Source organism: Malania oleifera, chromosome 3, assembly GCF_029873635.1.
Source record: "Malania oleifera isolate guangnan ecotype guangnan chromosome 3, ASM2987363v1, whole genome shotgun sequence".
NCBI lineage: Eukaryota > Viridiplantae > Streptophyta > Magnoliopsida > Santalales > Ximeniaceae > Malania > Malania oleifera.
Genome location: NC_080419.1, coordinates 65481540 through 65503986, shown reverse-complemented (window position 1 = coordinate 65503986; position 22447 = coordinate 65481540). Strand labels below are relative to the sequence as shown.

At 37.1% G+C, this 22447-nt stretch overlaps 1 pseudogene; it reads left to right on the top strand.

The window, feature by feature from the left end:
* The first annotated feature begins 2050 nt into the window (after positions 1-2050).
* LOC131151340 (photosystem I P700 chlorophyll a apoprotein A1-like) lies at positions 2051-21489 on the top strand (annotated as a pseudogene).
* Positions 21490-22447: the final 958 nt, after the last annotated feature.

Genomic DNA, 22447 nt, shown 5'->3' with positions numbered 1-22447 from the left:
AGGGTGTTTTGGGGACCCTACAAGAGCGGGTTAAGGACCCCAATGGACATCTTTTCAGAAACCCAGGTAAATAATGAATAGTTTATGATTCCGAAAATGGAAAAATGAAGAAAATTCTGAGTATTCAGTTGATTGACAGGACATATATAACATTTTCAGGATTATGAAATTATAAATGTCAGAGGTGTAATTTAGAATGTTAGTAGGCGAGCTAAATTATGAGGTAAGGGAAATATGGTATGCTAGGAATTTTAGTATGATTATCAGCAGAAATTACATGTTTTACTAGATTATTATTATTATTCGAATTATAAAATATTTGTATAGCAGAAAATAAAAATTTTAGAGCTATGAATTTATCTATTTAAATCGTGTGGCATGAGCTTATAGAAAATTAGCACATTATTTATGCAGCTACAAATATCATGTTTAACAGTATATTTGCAGAAAATATTATGGGATATATATATATATATATATATATATATATATATATATATATATATATGTCTTATAGAATAATGAATTTTCAGTACACATATAGGTAAAAATTATACAGTATATTCAGAAACATGATTTACTATATATGTATAGAAACATATATTTTCAACAATTTCAGAACACCGTGATTTTAGAACCATAACACCCAAATACTCAGATATTTAGTTATACAAATATTAAATATTCAGTCAGTTATTCAAATTCTTAGATTTTCAAATCAGTTTTATAGGGTTATAGTTATTTCAAAATCATGATAAAACGGTAATATAGAAACAATAGTTACATATATAGTATCAGACCCTAATGGACCAAATTCAATCAGTAGAGCACAGTACCAAAACTATTTTCAGTTCAGAGTGCAACCACATAACTTAGATAGTATATGGATTTTAAGTAGTCGATCATGCCTATGTTATGGACAAGCTCCCCATCAGTTAGGGTCGAGGAGGCCGATCTGACTTTCAGAGTTCAATTGACTTATTTTGGTCGGCTAGCCAGGATAGATCCTGTCTTCAGGCCGCACAACCCTGTTATGAGGGGTTAAATCATGAGTTTCAATTATCCATCGAGGGAAATTTTCTCAGTTATTATATATATATATATATATATATATATACATTCAGATTTACAAAAACCGTAGACATACTTATAAATACTAGAAGTATTATGAATAGAATTTTCATAAAATCAGTTTATGTTAAGCAACTTAGGTATGAGCTATACTGTAATAATTATTCGTGTTTTCTCAGACTTAGTTATTTATGGTATTTCTAAATTAGTTTTTACAAATATGTAAACTCACCTACCACACACTAGTAAAAGCATATTTTGTCTTATTGAGCGTTGTCTCATCCCAGTGATTTAATGTCTTTCAGGTGATCCAGCTAGGCGAGTAGATCATGTTCACAGATAGAGAGGACTATACTATTGTCTTATTTGTAGGGTGAGTGTTTTTGGGAAGTCATGTATACTGTCCTTAGGTCTTGATGAGGGTATTTTTGGTATAGTTGTGTATGCATATTTTGGGAAATATTCTGACACTCTGGTATTCTATATATATTGATATGGTTATATGTATTTCTGCTTCCCGCTGCATAGGTTGTTTATTATCTCTTAGGTTCCACGATTCCTACATGGATTATGATGATGGTATGATTTAAAATAAAAGGTTTCACAGTATATATTTATAAAGGAAAAAAATTGCAAGAAAAATTAGGTCGTTTCAGTTTGGCATCAGAGCCTAGGTTGTTAGGTTCTGTAGACTTTAGAGTGCAGCGGAAGCAATACCAGAGTATAGGAGGGGATTTGAGGTTTTGTTTTGTAGTCTGGGTATAGGATTTTTGTGGTGGTTTCTGTGTCTTTCCTGGGTGACGATTTCAGGAAAATCATAGTAAACTATTGTTAGGTCATGTGTCTAGGTTAAAGGATTTGATTTTGAATTAAGATCAAGGAGGAGAGTTAATAGTGAATATGAGATTTTAGTTGAATGAAATAAATTAGATTTTCTTGAGAGATAGGATCCATAAATTGTGTTCTTTGTCCTTTCAGGATGGACCTAAGAAGCAGTGGTACGAATGCTGGGGGTGATAGAGTGATGGCTCAGATGGCCAGAAGCTTAGGGGAGCGTAGCTACACGATTGAGCAGTTTACGCGGATGAAGCCCCCATCTTTTTCTAGAGGAGTTGACCCGATTATGGCTGAAAATTGGGTCCAGGACATTGAGGAGACATTGGTAGCGCTTCCATGTACAGATGAATAGAATGTAGTATTTACGATGTTCAAACTGATAGGAAAGACAAAATGTTGGTGGAGATCGGCGCGATTGATTAAGGAGCAAAGGCCGGATCCAATGCCAGTGACGTGGAGTCGATTCAAAGAGTTATTATTTGAGCGATATTTCCCTGCTATCGTTCAAAGCACAAAGGCAGTAGAGTTTATGCACTTAGTTGAGGGCCAAATGACAATATCACAGTACGCAGCTCGATTTATTGAGTTGTCTTGGTTTTCCCCACATTTGGCACCGGACGAGGAGGAGAAGGCGAGAAAGTTTGAAGAAGGCCTCAGGCAGAACTTGTTTGAGTAGGTTATTAGTTTTTGGGCTCATACATTCATGGAGTTCGTGGATAGGGTTGCGGTTATTGAGAGTGGCATGCAGAGAGGCATCGTAGCTCAGAATTAGAGAAAGAGGCCTGTGCCTCAGGGTTTTCAGGCCGGTTCCAATCGAGACCCATAGAGAGGAGACCGTTATAGGGGAGGTCAGAGGTAGATAACAGAGCCTCGTGAGAATCAGGGTGTGCATACATACCCTGTGTGTTAGACGTATGGGAGGTGACATTTGGGAGAGTGTCGGGCTAAGAGAGACATCTATTATCAGTTGGAAGACCCGGCCACATGGCATGAGCATGCCCAGGACTTCCGATCCAGGTCCCAGCTCCTAGACCCTACCAGGGAGGTTACTAGGCACCTTAGGGAGGCCAACAAAGGAATGTAGCCCCGGCGAGGGTATATGTGTTGATGCTTGGAGACACTGAGGTAGTTGGAGACGTCGTTACATGTATCTTTATTGCTTTTCTTTATCAAGCTGTTTTTTTTTTTTTTGACACAGGTACCACCCATTCCTTTGTCTCATTGGGGTATGCTAAGTTAGCTAGGATTGAAGCACAGTTGTTAGATGTTGAGTTAGGTGTAGCTATGCCAACTGGATCTACTGTGAGATGTAGGAAGGTACTTAGGAATTTTCCAATGGCCATTCAAGAGAAAGTACTACCAGCTGATCTTATGATATTAGACATGCAGGGATTTGATTTAATATTAGATATGGATTGGCTGGAGGCTAATCACACCCGTATTGACTACCATAAAAAAGAAGTAATTTTTAGACCCCCTGGAGAATAAGAATATCGATTTTTTGGTTCACATGTGCGTGCCTCGCCACAATTGGTATCAGCCATGCAAGCAAGTAGACTGCTCCTAGATGGAGGTCAGGGTTTTATGGCTTTTGTAAAGGAAGTGTCAGAAAATGAATCGAAGCTTGACAGGACACCAGTGGTAAGGGAATTTCTAGATGTTTTTCCAGAAGAGCTACTTGGGTTGCCTCCTGATCGCGAGGTATATTTTGCTATAGATTTACCTCCACGGATAGTGCCGATCTCTAAGGCTCCTTGTTGTATAGCTCCAACCGAATTGGGAGAATTAAAGGACTAGTTACAGGATCTATTGAATAAAGGGTTTATCAAACCTAGCATCTCACTTTGGGGAGCACTAGTGCTGTTCGTAAAAAAAGAAAGATAGATCTATGAAGATATGTATAGATTACAGAGAAATTAACAAGGTAACCATTAAAAGCAAATATCGTTTACCCCGTATAGATGATTTATTTGATTAGATTTAGGGCACACAGTTCTATTCCAAGATCGATCTCAGATTAGGCTATCATTAGGTGAAGGTTAAGGCATAAGACATCTCTAAGAAAGCTTTTTGAACCAGATACGGACACTACGAGTTTTTGGTGATGTCGTTCGGGTTGACTAAATGCACCTGCAGTATTTATGGATTTAATAAATTAGGTGTTTCATCAGTATTTAGACTAGTTCATTGTGGTTTTCATTGATGATATATTGGTCTACTTTAGGAGTTTTGAGGAGCATGAGACACATTTACGGCTGGTACTTCAAACGCTCAAGGAAAAGAAATTGTATGCCAACTTTAGCAAATGTGAATTCTGGTTAGATAAAATTGCATTTCTGGGGCACGTTATATCAGGGGATGGAATTTTAGTGGATCCCAGTAAAATAAAGATGGTGGTAAATTGGGAAAGGTCAAGAAATGTTCAGGAGATTAGGAGTTTCTTCGGATTGGCGGGATATTACCGTCGGTTTGTAAAGGGATTCTTAGGATTATCAGGGCCTTTGATGTGACTGACCAGGAAGAATGCCAGATTTGCATAGGATGATGAATGCAAGTAGAGCTTCCAAGAATTAAAACAGCGGCTCATCACTACACCAGTACTGAAGATTCCATCTAGGGGTGATGGCTATGTAATTTATAGTGACACGTCTTTGAAAGGACTTGGTTATGTGTTGATGCAGTATGGTAGGTGTAACTTGTGCCTCCCAATAGTTGAAAGAGTATGAAAAAAACTACCCTACCCATGATCTGGAATTGGCTGCAGTGGTACACGCGTTAAAGATTTGGAAGCATTACTTGTATGGTGAGAGATGCAAGATATTCTCGTATCACAAAAGTTTAAAGTACTTCTTCACACAAAAAGAGTTGAATATGCGGAAAAGGAGATGGTTAGTGCTCATCAAGGATTATGATTACACCATTTGCTACCACCCAAGTAAAGAAAATGTGGTGGTTGATGCACTGAGTCGTAAATCATAGGGTACAGCGTAGTTAGCAGCAGTAATTCAGCACCCAATTCAGATGGACTTGGAAAGGGTCGGCATGGAGTTAGTGGAGGATGATCCTCAAGCATTTATTGTTAAGCTAGTTTTGCATCCTATGCTATATGAAAAGATTAAAGCCGCTCACGGAGATGACTTAGAATTAGAAGAGGTAAAAGCTAGAACACAGAATGGTCAGGGAGAGGAGTTCAGAATTTCTAATGACAGAGATTTGAGGTTTCTTTCCAAGTTATGTGTACCTACAGATGATGATATTAGGAGAATGATTTTAGAGGAGGCCTACAAATATTTATACATGGTTCATCCTGGCAGTACTAAGATGTATAGAGATCTATGAGAGTATTTCTGGTGGAGTGGCATGAAAAGGCAAATCTCCGAATTTGTGTAGCAGTGCTTGATATGCCAGTAGGTTAAAGCTGAACACCAGAGGTCGGTAGGGCAAATACAGCCACTTTACATCCCCAAGTGGAAGTGGGACCATATATCCATGCATTTTTTCATTAGGCTACCGCCGACACCACATGGTTAGAATGCCATCTGGGTAGTCGTCGATCGGCTGATGAAAACAATCCACTTTTTACCTATTAAAGTTAGCTACCCTATGAACAGATTGAGAGATCTACATTCAAGAGATTGTTCAACCCTATGGAGTGCCAATATTTATAGTCTCAAACCGTGACCCATGCTTTACATCACGGTTTTGGAAGAGCTTGCAAGAGGCTTTGGGGTCTCAAATTAGCATTCAGTACCGCTTTCCATTCTCAAATAGATGGTTAGACAGAGAGAATGATCCAGGTACTTGAGGATATGCTGCAAGTGTGTGTATTGGATTTCGGGTGTAGTTGGACCCAGTATTTGCCACTGGTTGAATTTGCCTACAATAATAGCTATTAGGCTAGCATTGACATGGTACCTTATGAGGTGCTTTATAGTAGGAGGTGTCGTTCTCCTTTTATATTGAGATGAGTTAGGTGACAGGTGAGTTTTGGGGTCCAAAATAGTGCAGTAGGCATATGATAAATTTTGAATTATTCGAGATAGAATTAGTGTAGCACAGAGCCGGCAGAAAAGCTACGCAGATACTCGCTGCCGAGAATTGGAATTTAAAGTGGGTGACCATGTGTTTTTGACAATAGCACCACTGAAGGGAGTCATGAGGTTTGGGAAGAATGGTAAGTTGGGCTCTAAGTTTATTGGCCCATTTGAGATACTTGAGAACATTGGGACAATTGCCTATCAGCTAGCTTTACCACTAGCTTTGTTCAGAATACATGACGTATTTCATATTTCTATGTTGAGGAAATACGTCTCAGATCCTTCCCATGTCATCACTTATGTAGAATTAGAATTCAGTGATGCTCTAGAATATGAGGAAGCTCCAGTACAAATCTTAGACAAAAAAGAATAGGAATTGCATAGTAAGAAAATACCATTAGTAAAAGTCATGTGGAATCACGCGATGGAAGAAACTTCTTGGGAGCTCGAAGAGGAAATCATCTGAAATACCCACACCTATTTAGTGGGGTACAATAGTGATGTGTAAAGTTCAAATAATAACGGTTTTATTTTGTTTAGTACAAAGTAATAAATGTGTAATTGCAATTTAGAATATAGGATAGGTAGTGTTTTGGTTTTGGGTAAATTTTCTTTTATGAGTATATTTGTAATCTCCTAGGACCTTGAATGTAACCACGATATTCCTTTGCCATAAGTGAGGGTTAGTAATAAAATAAGTAGCCCATTTTATGCTAAGGATGGTGTTCAATACAGATAGTGAATTTCAAGAGCGAAATTTTTATAAGGAGGGGAGTATGTAGAGACCCAAATAATTATAGTATTAACTATTAAAAGAAGAGAGGAAAAGAAAATTTAAAAAGGGCGAAAAAATAGGGTTCGCCAATGAACCCTTCAGCCTCGTCGATGAATTCCCTATTGGATTCATCACATGCCACATGTCTCATCGACAAAAGATTACCAAGATGGGTAATTTCAAGGCCTAAAATTCGTCGACCAAGAATGTGCGTTCGTCAACGAACTCTCTTCTAGGTTTCGTCGACAAAGTGATGTGTCTCGTCGACGAAGGCAACTATATAAGTATGCCAAAATTCATTTTTCAATGTAGAATTTCATCCAATTCAATTTCTCTCTCTAACAGTCGGTGCTCCCTCCTTCTCTCTAGGTTTTTGGCTCTGATTCTCCCCGATTTGACGATCAGAAGCTACCACGGTGATTCTGGGGAGATTATCTACAACATAGTCGGAGCGAAATGTTGATTTAAGAAGTTTAGGAACCATCCCAAAACCAGGATGAGTGGATTATTTGAGTATTTCCAGTATTACCAAGTTCATTTGGGCCTAGATTTTGTATTATATAAGAATATACTGGAGTTTTGTGAAGTAAAATTAGGGTAGTATATTTTCAGGAATATGGTGTTTTGGGGACCCTGCAAGAGTGAGTTAAGGACCCCAATGGACATCTTTTCAGAAACCTGGGTAAACAATGAATAGTTTATGATTCCGAAGATGGAAAAATGAGGAAAATTCTGTGTATTCAGTTGATTGATAGGATATATATAATATTTTTTCAGGATTATGGAATTATAAATGCCAGAGGTGTAATTTGAATGTTAGTAGGTGAGCTAAAATACGAGGTAAGGGAAATATGCTATGCTAGGAATTTTAGTATGATTATCAACATAAATTACATGTTTTACTAGATTATTATTATTAGGATTATAAAATATTTGTATAGTAGAAAATACATATTTAGGAGCATGTGACTTTATCTATTTAAATCGTGTGGCGTGAGCTTATAGAAAATTAGCACAGTATTTATGCAACTACAAATACCATGTTTTATAGTATATTAGGAAAAAATATTATGGCATATATATATGTCTTATAGAATGATGAATTTTCAATACACATACAGATAGAAATTATACAGTATATTCAGAAACATGATTTACCATATATGTATAGAAACATATATTTTCATTAATTTTAGAACACCATGATTTTAGAACAATAACACCCAAATACTCGGACATTCAGTTATAAGATATCAAATATTCAATCATCTATTCATATTTTTAGATTTTCATATCATTTTTACAGGGTTATGGTTATTTTCAAAATCATGGTAAAACAGTAATATAGAAACAACAGTTACATATATAGTATCAGACCCTGATGAACCAGATTCAATCAGCAGAGCACGGTACCATAGTTATTTTCAGTTCATAGTGCAACCACATAACTCAGATAGTATATGGATTTTCAGTAGTTGATCGTGTCTATGTTGTGGACAGGCTCCCTGTCAGTTAGGATTGAGAAGGCCTATCTGACTTTCGGAGTTTAATTTACTTATTTTGGTTGGCCAGCCAGGATAGGTCCCCCCTTCAAGCCGTACAACCCTATCATGAGGAGTTAAATCATGACTTTCAGTTATTCATCGAGGGAAATTTTCTCAGTTATTATATATATATATATATATTTACAAAAACCTTAGACATACTTATAAATACTAGAAGTATTATGAATAGAATATTCAAAAAATCAGTTTATGTTAAGCAACTTTGGTATGAGCTATATTGTAATATTTATATGTGTTTTCTCAAACTCAGTTATTTATGGTATTTCTAAATTAGTTTTTACAAATATGTAAACTCAGCTGCCACACACTAGTTATAGCATATTTCGTCTTACTAAGCGTTGTCTCATCCCAGTGATTTAATGTTTTTCAGGTGATCCAGCTAGGTGAGTAGATTAGGCTCGTAGATAGAGAGGACTACAGTACTGCCCTATTTGTAGGGTGAGTGTTTTTAGGAAGTCATGTACGAGTAGTCCCTAGGTCTAGATAAGGGTATTTTGGGAATAGTTGTGTATGCATATTTTGGTAAATATTCTGACACTCTGGTATTGTATATATATTGATATAGTTGTATGTATTTCTACTTCCCGCTACATAGGTAGTTTATTGTCTTTCAGGTTCCATGGTTCCTACTTGGACCGTGATGATAGTATGATTCAAAATAAAAGGTATCAGGGTAGTGAAATTTCACAGTATATATTTATAAAGGAAAAAAATGGCAAGAAAAATCACGTCGTTACACGAGCCCCCTCAAAGACGCATCACAGTAGATCACGTAACCATCACCTCCTGATGGAATAGTCAATACTAGTGTTGTGATGAGCCTTTGCTTCAATTCCTGAAAGCTATGCTGACAACAGTCGTCCCATTGAAACCTGGTATTGTTTCTGGTTAGTAGTGTCAAAGGCCCAGATAATGCTGAAAACCCTTCTACAAACCGTCGGTAATAACTTGCTTGTCCTAAGAAACTCCTGACTTCCTGATGTTTCTTGGCCTAGCCCAAATTCATCACTGCCTCTATCTTGCTGGGATCCACTGAAATTTCATCCCCTCATATAATATGCCCCAAAAACGTAACTTTCTCTAACCAGAATTCACATTCGCTAAACTTGGTATACAATTTCTTTTCCCTAAGCATCTGAAGTACTAGCCTTAAGTGCATCTCATGCTCCTCAACATTTCTCGAGTAGACCAGTATGTCATCAATGAAAACCACAACGAACTGGTATAAATACTGGTGAAAGATTCTATTCATTAAATCCATGAATACAGTAGGAGCATTCATTAGATTAAATGGCATAACTAGAAATTTATAATGCCCATACCTAATTCTGAAAGTTGTCTTTGAAATATCTTCAATTTTAACTTTCACCTCGTGATAACCTAACCTAAGGTCGATCTTGGAATAGACTCGTGTACCTTAAAGTTGATAAAAAAAGTCGTCTATACAGGGTAGAGGTTACCTATTCTTAATTGTTATTTTGTTTATTTCCCTATAATCTATGCACATCTTCATAGACCCATCTTTTTTTTTCACAAATAGTACTAGAGCTCCCTAGGGTGATACACTAGGCCTGATGAACCCTTTATTCAATAAATCCTATAAACTAATCCTTTAATTCTCCCAATTCTGCTAAAGTCATTCAGTAAGGAGCTTTAGAGATCAGCGTTGTCCTTGTAAGTAAGTCAATAACAAAATATATCTTACGATCGGGAAGCAATCCAGGTAGTTCTTCTGGAAAAATGTTTGAAAACTCCTTAACCATTGGTGTTTACTGACAAGCTTCAATCTATTTTCTGTCACCTCCTTTACATAGGCCATAAACCACTAACATCTGTCTAGAAGTAGTTTTCTCTCCTGCATGGCTGACACTAACTGAGGTGGGAATTGCACCCGCAATCCCACAAATTTGAATTCTAGCTTTCCTGGTGGTTTGAAAATCACCTCTTTCAGATGACAGCCGATACTAGCATGGTGTCAGCCAGTCCAAAGCTAGTATTACATCGAATCCATACAAATCTAGCACAATTAGGTCAACTGGTAATACTCTCTCCTAAATTTCTACTAGGTAACCCTAAGCACCATACGACACCTCATCACTGACCCTGTCGGTGTTGCTATTGACAATTCAAAATCTAATAATTGTGTCTCAACACCCAACAATTTAACATATCCAATAGACACAAAAGAGTGGGTGGCACTTATATCAAATAAAACAATAGCTTGATATGATAAAGTAGTAAAGGTACCTGTCCCAACGTCGTCTGCAACCTCTGCATCTCCCGGTGTCAAAACATAAACCCTCGTCGGAGCTACATTCCTCTGCTGACCTCCACGAGGCACCTGATAGCCTCCTCGGTGTGGTATGGGAGCAAGTGCGGTACCAAGTGATGTAGGGCAATCTTGTACTAAATATACACTGCAGCGATAGTAGATGCCACTCCCTGCTCGACACTCTCCCAAGTATCTCTTTCCACATGTCTGACAAGCTGGGTAGACCTGGATACCCTGAGTCTCATGACCTCTCGTCTCCTATCTCAATCCCCTGCCATAATTACCTCTCCTCCACTAGCTCCGACTAGATCCCTGCTGAAATCTTGAAGGCATAGTCCTCTTCTTCTATCTCTACTCCTCCGCAACCATCCACTCATCGGTCTCAGCCACAACTACTCTGTCTACCAACTCGGCAAAGTCGTGCACTTTCAACACTGCCACTTGGTTATAAATTTCTCACCTCAGACCTCTTTCAAGCTGCCTTGCCTTCTTTGCCTCATCAAGTATGATGTACGAGGCGAAGCGGGATAGCTCTATAAACCTCACCGCGTACTTCTAGACTGTTTGATTTCCCCACTTCAAATTTAGGAACTCCTCCACTTTGGCCTCCCTGATAATGGCTGAGAAATATCTATCGAAGAACAAATCTTTAAATTGACACCAAGTCATAGCTATAGGCACCGCCCTCTATTCCTCTAATAGTTTTACCATAGTCCACCATCTTTCAGCCTCTCCTGTCAATTTATAGGTGGAAAATAAAACCCTATGCTCCCCCGTGCATTGCAGAACTGCCAAAACTTTCTCTATTTCTTGCATCCAGTTTTTGGAGACTGCAGGATCAGTTCCTCCTAAAAATGTCGAAGGGTTCATCTTGGTGAATTTTTCTATCATGCATCCGTGGCCTGCAGATAGGTCTCCCTACTCTCTAGTGCTCTGTGCGATCTCAACCATGACCTACTAAGCCACACTATGTAATATTGCATCTGAATCATCTCTGCTTGCCCTTGAGGGCCCTACACCCTTACTACCGCTTGCATGAGCATTGCCACTACCCGGGTCCATCCTGAAAGGATAATAAACATAGCTTAGGGACTCCACCCTTATAATTTACATATCTACCCAAAACTCATATTATTCCTCTACCTTGACATTCCTATCTTAATTCAAGATTCAGTACTACACTTTAGAAACACAACCCAGCAATAGTTTACTATGGTTTTTCTAAAACGTCACCTCATGAAAGACACAAAAACCACCATGGAAGTTCTACCTCTAAATTGCAGAACAAAACCTCGAATCCTTTTTCCTATACTTTGGTATCATTTCTACTACACTCTAGAGTCTACAGAACCTAGCAACTTAGGCTTTGATACCGAATTGTAACAACCTGCCTAATTTACCATATATATTTTTTTCACATAAAAATAATATTAATAATTCTAACATCCAGCTAAACTATCATAATCATGATCAACCTGGATCCATGGGTACCAGGAATATATCTATCACATAATTCTAATACCTAAGTAGCAAGAAACATAAAATTACATACATGCCATAAACACCAGAAACCATACCAAAGTTCTACTAAATCTGTAATATACATATACATATAATCATACACAAAATGTCCCAAAAAGTATCCCTAGGGTCTCAATCCAAAACCCATCTGACCCTAGATCAACCACTTACCCTACTAACAGGGTAGCTCGGTCCACTTTTATTGTTGTGGGGCTCTATCTACCCTCCTACCTAGATTTCCTCAAATGTTTGTAATGCTAGGGTGAGACACCTCTCAGTAAGGAAGAAAAATTAATATCAATGTGTGGCAACATGCGTATTTTTCATAATATGCATATAAACTGTGCATAATTCATATCAGGTATAAACAGTTGTATCATATCTGAACAAAACATGATTTATCATAACATAGCTTAACATACTATATTTCTATACTGAAAAATTATCTTGTATAACCATATCATACTTTAATTATTACCCAATATGGATAGTTAGTTAGTTATTGTCATGTCTTACCCCCCTACATGATAGGGTTGTGCGGCCCGAAAGCAGGACCTAGCAATGGCTGACCGACCATGCTAACTCAAACATAGGTGTGTAAGTACGATGGGCCTGTTCCACCTATGCCGGACTACCAGGGGAACTACGACACTCCCATAAAGCCACATCGACTGCCATCTCCCACACTCTACATAAGATGTGTGGTAGCACTAACATAAATGTAAACGTAAACATGCAGCTACGATACCGTGCTTCATAAAACTAAACTAAGCTATTCGGGTTCTGATAACATATAATATATTCCATATTAAGACATAGTTGTTTCGTAATTCAGAGTAATATTTCACATAAACATATTTTATGATTTTTTACATATCAAACATAATCACGGCGTCAACGCCAGCATATTTCATAACATAAAAATTACGGCATTTATGCCGACATAATTCATAACGTAAAAATCATGGCATTTACGCTGGAATAATCCATAACATAATAAACATAAATTCTTACACTGCTTATCATAATTTTAAAACCATAGTTCCTGTACTGTTTTTAGGATTTTCCTGGAACTGTCATAACATGCTTATCTTGGAAAAAATCATAACATTTTAATATAACATAATTTTCATGGAAGTATTATACTCATGCCACTCAAATGTACATAGCCTTATAAACTCATAATTTATTTTGAAATCATATTTCCATATAAAATGTGTTAAAATCATTTCCCTATTAACCAGCAGTATTTCCAAACATAATTCTATAACATACGTATTTTCTTGAAAACAAATGTTGCATAGTAATAAATAATTTCATGAAAAAGGCTAACTTACTAAGAAGCCCACAAAATATTCCAAACCTACACCCGTGTGCTCCCCAACTCAACATCTTGAAATTGCATTTTAGCCAAAAACACTTTAATATTATACTATCTAAAGAATTTTCCTTAGTCCAAAAACACCAAATACCTCATAAAACTAAAAATAACCAACTTACCCAGATTTTGGGATGGTACCCAAGTTGGCCTAACCAACGAAGTACTCCAGCAGATTTGAAAAGAATCTTCCCAGGAGTAGTGTGGCAGCTTCCGATTGTCGAACCAACGAGAATTGAAGCTAGAAACTTAGAGAGAAGGAGGGGGAGATGTTTTAGAGAGAGAAAGAGAGAGAGGGTTTCCTAAAAAAATTTCGCACTAAACTCCCGAGGTTGGCACATTTATACACCTGGAATTCATCGACGAGACACGTCACCTCGTCAACGAGGCCAGGAAGGGAGTTCATTGGTGAACACTTACTCCTCGTCGATGAGTTTCAGGCCCTGAAATCAACCCTTTCAGTGAAGTCTCGTCAACAAGACACGCATCCACGTCAATGAGCCCAAGAAGCCTATTCATCGATGAGCACTCTGCACTCGTCGATGAAACCCTGCTGAAACCCCCTTTTTGAAAAATAATTTTCTCTCCTTTATTTTATTATTTAATTACTATAATTATTTGGGTCTCTACACACTATCTGAGATATGTGGCTGCACTCTGATATGAAATAGCTACAATATTGTGCTCTATTAACTGAATTTGAACTGAACTGATTCATCAGGGATTTGATACTATATAATAATAATAATAATAATAATAATAATAATAATAATAATAATAATAATAATAATAATAATAATATATCTTACTATTTTACCATGATTCTGATATAATTGAAATAACCATGACATTGTAATATCTTATCTGAATATGTAGTATAATCTGAATAATCTATAATATCTGAATGTACTATATAATCTGAATGTTATGGTTCTAAAGCCTGTATATCATGGTATCCTGAAAATGCTTTTAAATATATGTTTCTCTATGTATACTATAAATCATGATAATCTAAAAGCTATATAAATGTTGTACTAGTCTGATATTAATTCATGCCACACAACTAGAATAAATAAATATCCCATATTTTGAAATCTATATTTTTTTTATACTAAATATAATTTATGGTTTGAATAATAATCCTAAAAATCATATAGTTTAATATTTGTAACCATCTAAAATACATATACAAGAATACATATGCTTCACAAATAAAAATTCTTAATTTAACTGGCATAGCATATTTCCCTTACTTGGAAAACTAAACTCGTCTACTAAATCTAACTCACGTCCACAATGTTCAAAATTTCATAATCCTGAAATTATACACATACATATTTCCCCGTCAATTCAATTGAATTTTCAAAATAATTTTCATACTTACATTTCCTGAATTTATAAACTATTTGTCATCTTACCTAGGTTCCTAGAACACCCACTACAAATCCTTAGCCTGCCTGCGGTATATACACCAACCTTGAATTTTACAAAATCTCATTTTCTCAATTTAAGCTCAGAAATACATTCACATCAAGCTTATACCTTCAATAATTAAATAATCACCCCAAAAATACCCAAATAGCACCCTTACCTCAGTTTTGGTATGGTGCTCGAGAACCCCAAATTGAAATTCTGCTCCACCTACGTTGTAGAGAATCTTCCCAGAAACCCTGTGGTGGTTCCTAATCATTGAAACGAGGCTTAATGAAGCAAAAATTATAGAGAGAAGTGAAAGAGGTTCGTGGGTTTGGAGAGGAGAGAGAGAGTATTTGATTTTATGTTAAAAATGCATCTCTCAGTTTCCTATAATCTCAGCTCTGCAACCAAAAATTGTCGACGATTTTCCTGGCTTCTCAGAAAACCGTCACCAATTTTCTATTACGTGGCCCCAAATTTACCATTTTACCTTTACCATTCCGCTATTAATTCCCAAAATTGTCGCTGATTTTTTGGTTCCTTCAAAAAACCATCGACAGTTTTCTATCCATTTTCTCATTTCCTTTTATTATTTTATTTTTTGGGTCACTACATTCTCCCCTCCTTATAAAATTTCGTCCTTGAAATTTACTATCTGTGCTATACACCATCATCAGAGGAAAAATTGACTACTTATTTTATTAATCACCCTTACTTATGGCGGAGGAATACCATGGTTACATATACAGTTTTAGGAGATTACAAGTATATACATAAAAGAAAATTTTCCCAAAGCCCAAAATACTACCTATCCTATAGCCTAATATACAACTTGTACATACATCATCCTACTCTGCATAAAATAAAACCAATCTACATAAACTGAATTTACTTTACCTGAATTGCTATTGTTTTTCCTGTCTAATACGGGCCCCACTAAACAGATGTGAGTATCTCTGTCGTATCTCCTCCTTTAACTCCCATGGGGCCTCCTCCGTTGCATGATTTCTCTACAAGACTTTTACTAGTGGAATTCTCTTAGTATGCATCTCCTGTTTTTTTCTATCTAAGATCTGCACTGGCGTCTCCTCATATGCTAGTGTATCTCTGAGTTTTATCACCTCGTAGCTTATCATATGGGAGGGATCTAGGATGTATTTTCTCAATATGAAAACATGAAATACATCATATATTATAGATAAAGTTGGTGGTAAAGCTAACCTATAGGCGACTGAACCCACTCTCTCTAGCATCTCGAATGGGCTAATAAACCTAGGGGTCCACTTACCCTTCATCCCTAATCTCATAGCTCCTCTCAATGGTGCTATTTTCATAAACACCATATCTCTCACATCAAACTCCAACTTCCGGCTGCGAGTATCTGCGTGGCTTTTCTATTGACTCTGAGTTATGCTGATCCTATCTTTAGTTAATTGGACTTTATCGTATGCCTGCTACACTAATTTTGGTCCCAAAACTCTCCTCTCACTCATTTCATCCCAGTATAGTGGAGAACGACACCTCCTACCATACAATGCTTCGTAATGTACCATCCCAATGCTGGCTTGATAGCTACTATTATACGTGAACTTAACCAGCTACATATATTGAGTCTAACAACCCCCAAAATCCAATACACACGCTCGTAGCATATCCTCAAGTATCTGAATCATCCTCTCTGTCTGCCCATCAGTCTGAGGATGAAGGTTGTGTTGAATGTTAACTGAGACCCCAATGGCTCCTGTAAACTTCTCCAAAGCTATGATGTGAAGCCTGGGTCTCGGTCTGAAACTATAGATATTAGCACTCCATAAGGTCGAACTATCTCCTGAATATATATTTCTGCCATTCTATTCATAGTGTAGCTAACTTTAATAGGACTAAAGTGGGCCGTCTTCGTCATCTGGTCTACAATCACCCAAATGGCATTCTGACCATCTAGCATTGATGGTAATCTTGTAACGAAATCCATGGATATATGGTCCCACTTCCACTAGGAGATGTGGAGTGGTTGCAATTGTCCTATCGAACTTTGGTGCTCAACCTTTACCTGTTGGAACGTCAAACAATACTCCACAAATTTCACTATCTCTCTTTTCATGCCACTCCACCAGAAAGATTCCTAGAGATCCTGATACATTTTAGTACCACCAAGATGAATTTTGTATAGGGATCTATGTGCCTCCTCTAAGACAGCCCTCTTAATCTCAGCATCTACAGGCATGCACAGTCTAGTACAGAACCTTAGTGCTCCATCATCTGAAATAGTAAACTCCTCTCCTTATCCGTCTTACAGTTTATCCATCAAATCTATCAATTCTGCATAATTTCTCTGAGCAGCTTTAATCTTCTCTTGCAAAGTAGGTTGTAACACTAGGTTGGCAATGAATTCCTAGTGATCACCCTCTATCAGCTCCATGCCTAGCCTCTCCAAATCCATATGAATAGGATGTTGAATCTCCACTGCTGACATCGCTGCTTTTGCTGCTTTCGGCTCAGTGCATCAGCCACCACATTTCCTTGGGTGGTAGCTAATGGTTCAACCATAATCCTTAATGAACTCTAACCATCTTCTTTGCCTCATATTCAATTGTTTCTGAGTGAAGAAATACTTTAAAATTTTATGATCAATGAAGATCTCGCATTTCCCACCATAAAGATAATGCCTCCAAATCTTTAAGGCATACACCACTGCAGCTAGTTCTAAATCATGTACTGGGTAGTTCTTTTCATACTCTTTAAGCTACCGAGAAGCGTAGGCAATAACTTTCACATGCTGCATATACATGCACCTGAGTCCCTTTTGGGACATATCACTGTATATCACAAACCCATCCTCTCTTGATGGAATAGATAACACAGGTGCAATGACCAGTTGTCACTTCAATTCCTGGAAGCTCTGCTCACAATCATTGGTCCATTCAAACCTCACATTTTTCCTCGTGAGTCGTGTCAGTGGACCCAATAATCTCGAAAAACCATCTACAAAGCATCGGTTGTACCTTGCTAGACCTAGAAAGCTTATAACCTCCTAAGTATTTCCCAGTCTCACCCAATTCATCACTGCTTCTATTTTGCTTGGATATACTAATATGCCATCCTCAGAGTTCACATGCCCAAGGAAAATGACCTATCTCAACCAGAATTCACATTTCTAGAATTTAGCGTATAACTTTTTCTCCCTTAACACTTGTAAGACCAGCCTCAAATGATCCTCATGCTCCTCAAAACTCTTTGAGTAGACCAGTATATCATCAATAAATATCACAACAAACTGGTCTAGGTACTAATGGAACACCCAATTCATTAGATCCATAAACACTGTTGGTGCATTAGTCAATCCAAACGGCATTACGAGAAACTTGTAGTGCTCGTACCTGGTTCGGAATGCTATATTTGAAATGTCCTCTACTCTAACTTTCACCTGGTGGTATCCTAACCGAAAGTCAATCTTAGAATAAACTTGGGTCCCCTGGAGTAGATCAAATAAAACGTCAATTCTGAGAAGAGGATATTTGTTTTTGATTGACCAACCTACGTAGGTCATTTTCTCTTGATCGACTGAAATCGGTCTGGGTCAACAAGTTGACCACTGTCCAGTCGACCGAGCCTCTGCAGCTTATTTAACCCCGGTCGACCGAACCACCTGGGAATCAATAATTTGACCTCTTGGTCGACCGAGAGATTTTTATACTACACCAACCTGGTCAACCGAATCCCCACGTGTGGGATCCAACGGTCTGGTCGACCGACCAGTCTAGTTCATTCTAGTTCTGGTCGACCGAACCTCGAAGAATAGAAAAATTGCCTCTTTTCGGTTGACCAAGACCTTAGTTCACTATTACCCTGGTTGACCGAATCTCGATAATTTGGAAATATCGCCTCAGACATACAGATTTGGTTGATCGACTCTGAAGTTCATTTTTAGCCTGGTCAATCGAACCATCTGAACTTGGGTCGACCAAAAATGTTTCTCTTCGATCGGTGCTCTCGGGTTATTTTGAAAAGTTTCCATATTTAACTATATTAATTACTATAAACGATATTATTCTTTTCTAATAATGTTGATCGTATCCACATCGAGCATCATTTATGGTATCCCTATATATACCTGTTATTTAGAGAAATTACACACAGATTGAAAATATATGATTAAGAATATTTCCCCAGAGTTTTTACCTTGCGGCTTTGAATATTCATCCACTCATATTTACCTACTACTATTGTCTAAACACACTGTAAGTCGATTAAGTGTTTTTGTTGGAAAGGTTTGCTCTCCTTGGTTTGTTTGATTGACATGATTTTCTTGAGAGCCAAACCAAAAATGATTCTTAGGGAACTTTGCTAATAAGTTCATCCTAAGAAGACTTTATTTGATCTTCTGAGAATTGCACTTTCATTGCAACATCTTAAGAAAATTGTATTTATTTTTGGTTGCAAAATATTTTCAAAATACTTTCAAATATCTAGTGTGCTTTGTTTTGATAAATCTTTGAATAGATATTTGTTTGTGTGATAAAAATATTTGTGACAAACATTCATTGAGTTATATCTTTTATTGGATACAAAGATTAAAACCTTTTTGCAAACCAAACTTATACAAAACTTCATATACTTATATTGAAACAACTTGTTGTTTGAAATATATGAAGTGTGATTGACATCTTTGTGTGAACACGATTGCTTGAATATCTTGAGATACAAAAATCGTTTGTTGTTACTCTCACGCACTCATTACACTGATAGTAAACATACTTGAGTTAAAATATAAGATCGCATTGAGCTTACATATTGAATCATATTGTGGTGTATTTGATTGAGCTTATTTGGGTACATATCCGCTTTACATGAAAGCATTCTGATTGTACCATTTGATTGTAATTTTGAGCATTCTAGGCATGGCTTGAGGGGGCGGTAATCCAGCCCAATAAGGATTGTGTAGGTTGAGGTCAGCCCTGTGATAATTGAGCTAGTTGTAAAGGTTGAGATCAACCCTGTGCTAATTTGACCTGTTTTGTATAGGTGCAGCTCCACCCGTTTAAGTGAGCAAGTTATAGTGGTAATCCTCGTGCTTGTTAGCCAAGGCGGGGATGTAGGCAATTGGCCGAATCTCAATAACATTTATGTGTGTCACCCTTACTTTACTGCTTTTTGGTGCATGTATGTTTGATTAAATTGCTTTATCTACTTTCTAGTATACATTTACATTACTTGCACTAGATTGACCATAGGGTTGTGAATATACTGGTATTAGGTGATTGACCTAGAGCTTAAAATTTTAAAATACCAATTCACCCCCCCCCCCCCCTCTTGGGATCACAGTAAAGCTAACAAAGGACCTCGATACTACCGCTTGGATCTGGAACTTACATGCTGATGCTCACAATTTCAATTTTCACACCAGTGATTTGGAGGAGATCTATTGAAAAGTATTTAGTGCCCATTTCGGTCAACTCTCCATCATCTTTCTTTGGCTAAGTGGCATGTATTTCCATGGTGCTCGTTTTTCCAATTATGAAGCATGGCTAAGCGATCCTACTCACATTGGGCCTAGTGCCCAGGTGGTTTGGCTAATAGTGGGCCATGAAATATTGAATGGCAATGTGGACGGGGGTTTTTGAGGAACACAAATAACCTCTCGTTCTTTTTTCAGATTTGGCGTGCATCCAGAGTAACTAGTGAATTACAACTCTATTGTACCACAATTGGTGCATTGATCATTAGGGCATTAATGTTTTTTGCTAGTTGGTTCCACTATCACAAAGCCGCTCCAAAATTGGCATGGTTCCAAGATGTAGAATCCATATTGAATCACCATTTAGCGGGGCTACTAGGACTTGGGTCTCTTTCGTGGGAGGGACATCAAGTACATGTATCTTTGCCAATTAACCAATTTCTAAACTCTGGAGTAGATCCTACAGAGATACCACTTCCTCATGAATTTATTTTAAATCGGGATCTTTTGGCTCAACTTTTTCCTAGTTTTTTCAAGGGAGCAACCCCATTCTTTACCTTGAATTGGTCAAAATAAGAAAATTTTCTTACTTTTCATGGAGGATTAGATCCAGTAATCGGCAGTCTATAGCCGACTGATATTACACACCATCATTTAGCTATTGCAATTCTTTTCTTGATAGCGAATCACATGTATAGGACCAACTGGGGCATTGGTGATGACCTAAAAGATATTTTAGAGGCTCATAAAGGTCCATTCACAGGTCAGGGTCATAAAGGCCTATATTCCTAATAACGTCATAGCATGTTCAATTATCTCTTAACCTAACTATGGTAGGCTCTTTAACCATTGTTGTAGCTCACCATATGTATTCCATGCCCCCTTATCCCTCCTGTTTAGAAAGCATTCACATTCTTCAGTTCATTTGGTACACACAAGAAATAGGCCAATTCGGTAGCTTTTCGTTCAATTTCTCGTGGAGTCAAATTCTCATCAGTACGAGTCAAGGGAATAATGGCCCCTTGGCTTCTGATGTCCATATAAAGGACATGACGAGTATAAATACCCCCTTTAACTTCTATTCTGATGGACTGAATATCTTTAATAAGGAATCAAAGGAAAGTATGATGATTTTTTCCAGGAAATCCCCAATGAAAAATAGACACTATTCCTTCTTTTCTATCGAATCAATCATAACCACTACCTATATTCCACGAAATTGTGCACCACAAATAGGAGCTAATAAAGAGACTCACAATCCCATAGAAAGACATCACGATCCCTTGTGGAAAAAAAATTATTTGTTGATATGGAAATAAAATATCAAATTCCCACCCAGATAACTGGTAGTTCCAACCAATAAAAATCCTAAGGAACCTAAAAAAAGGATAAAAGCCTAGAAAAAATTACTTATTTTTTGAGAACCTCTTATAAGTTCTATCCATATATGTTCTAATTGCTAATTCATACTAGATCTAGTTGCATTTTATTGGAATTGAGTTTATTGGAATTGAAAGAAGAACCTAAATGAATTTGACTTTCTCTTTTTTATTTCCAAAGCAACGCTCATCAACTAGCACTATTCTGATGTGAACCTTTACAAGTAATTGAATAAATAACATCCCCCTCATATGATCCTACTATAGATATCTACATATATCTAGATACATTGACTTTCCATTTCATACATCTGATGATCCTGATGAAAATAGCTATAATTCACGTACCTATATCGCGTTTCCGCATGCATAAGAGTTCTTTCATTTATGTTTGGAGGAAGCCACATGTTATACCCCATTCCCCTATCTATATTTCTATATTCATTTTGTTCGAATTTGAGAATCCAATTCTAAGTCTTTACTAAAAAAATGAATAAGATTTGGTCCTATCAGTCTAAACAATCTTGTTTTTTTATACATGAAGAAATAAAGAAGCCATTGCAATTGTTGAAAATACTAAGCCAACTAAAGGCACAAAAATAGAGGGTAAGTCTATAGTTGTCATAGAATGGATACCTCAATTGTATATTTGTATTTGTTATTGTTGTATTGTTATTTATTGTATTCCTATAAATTGATTATTTATTTTACAAGTAGATAAGTGGAAGGATATTTTCTAAC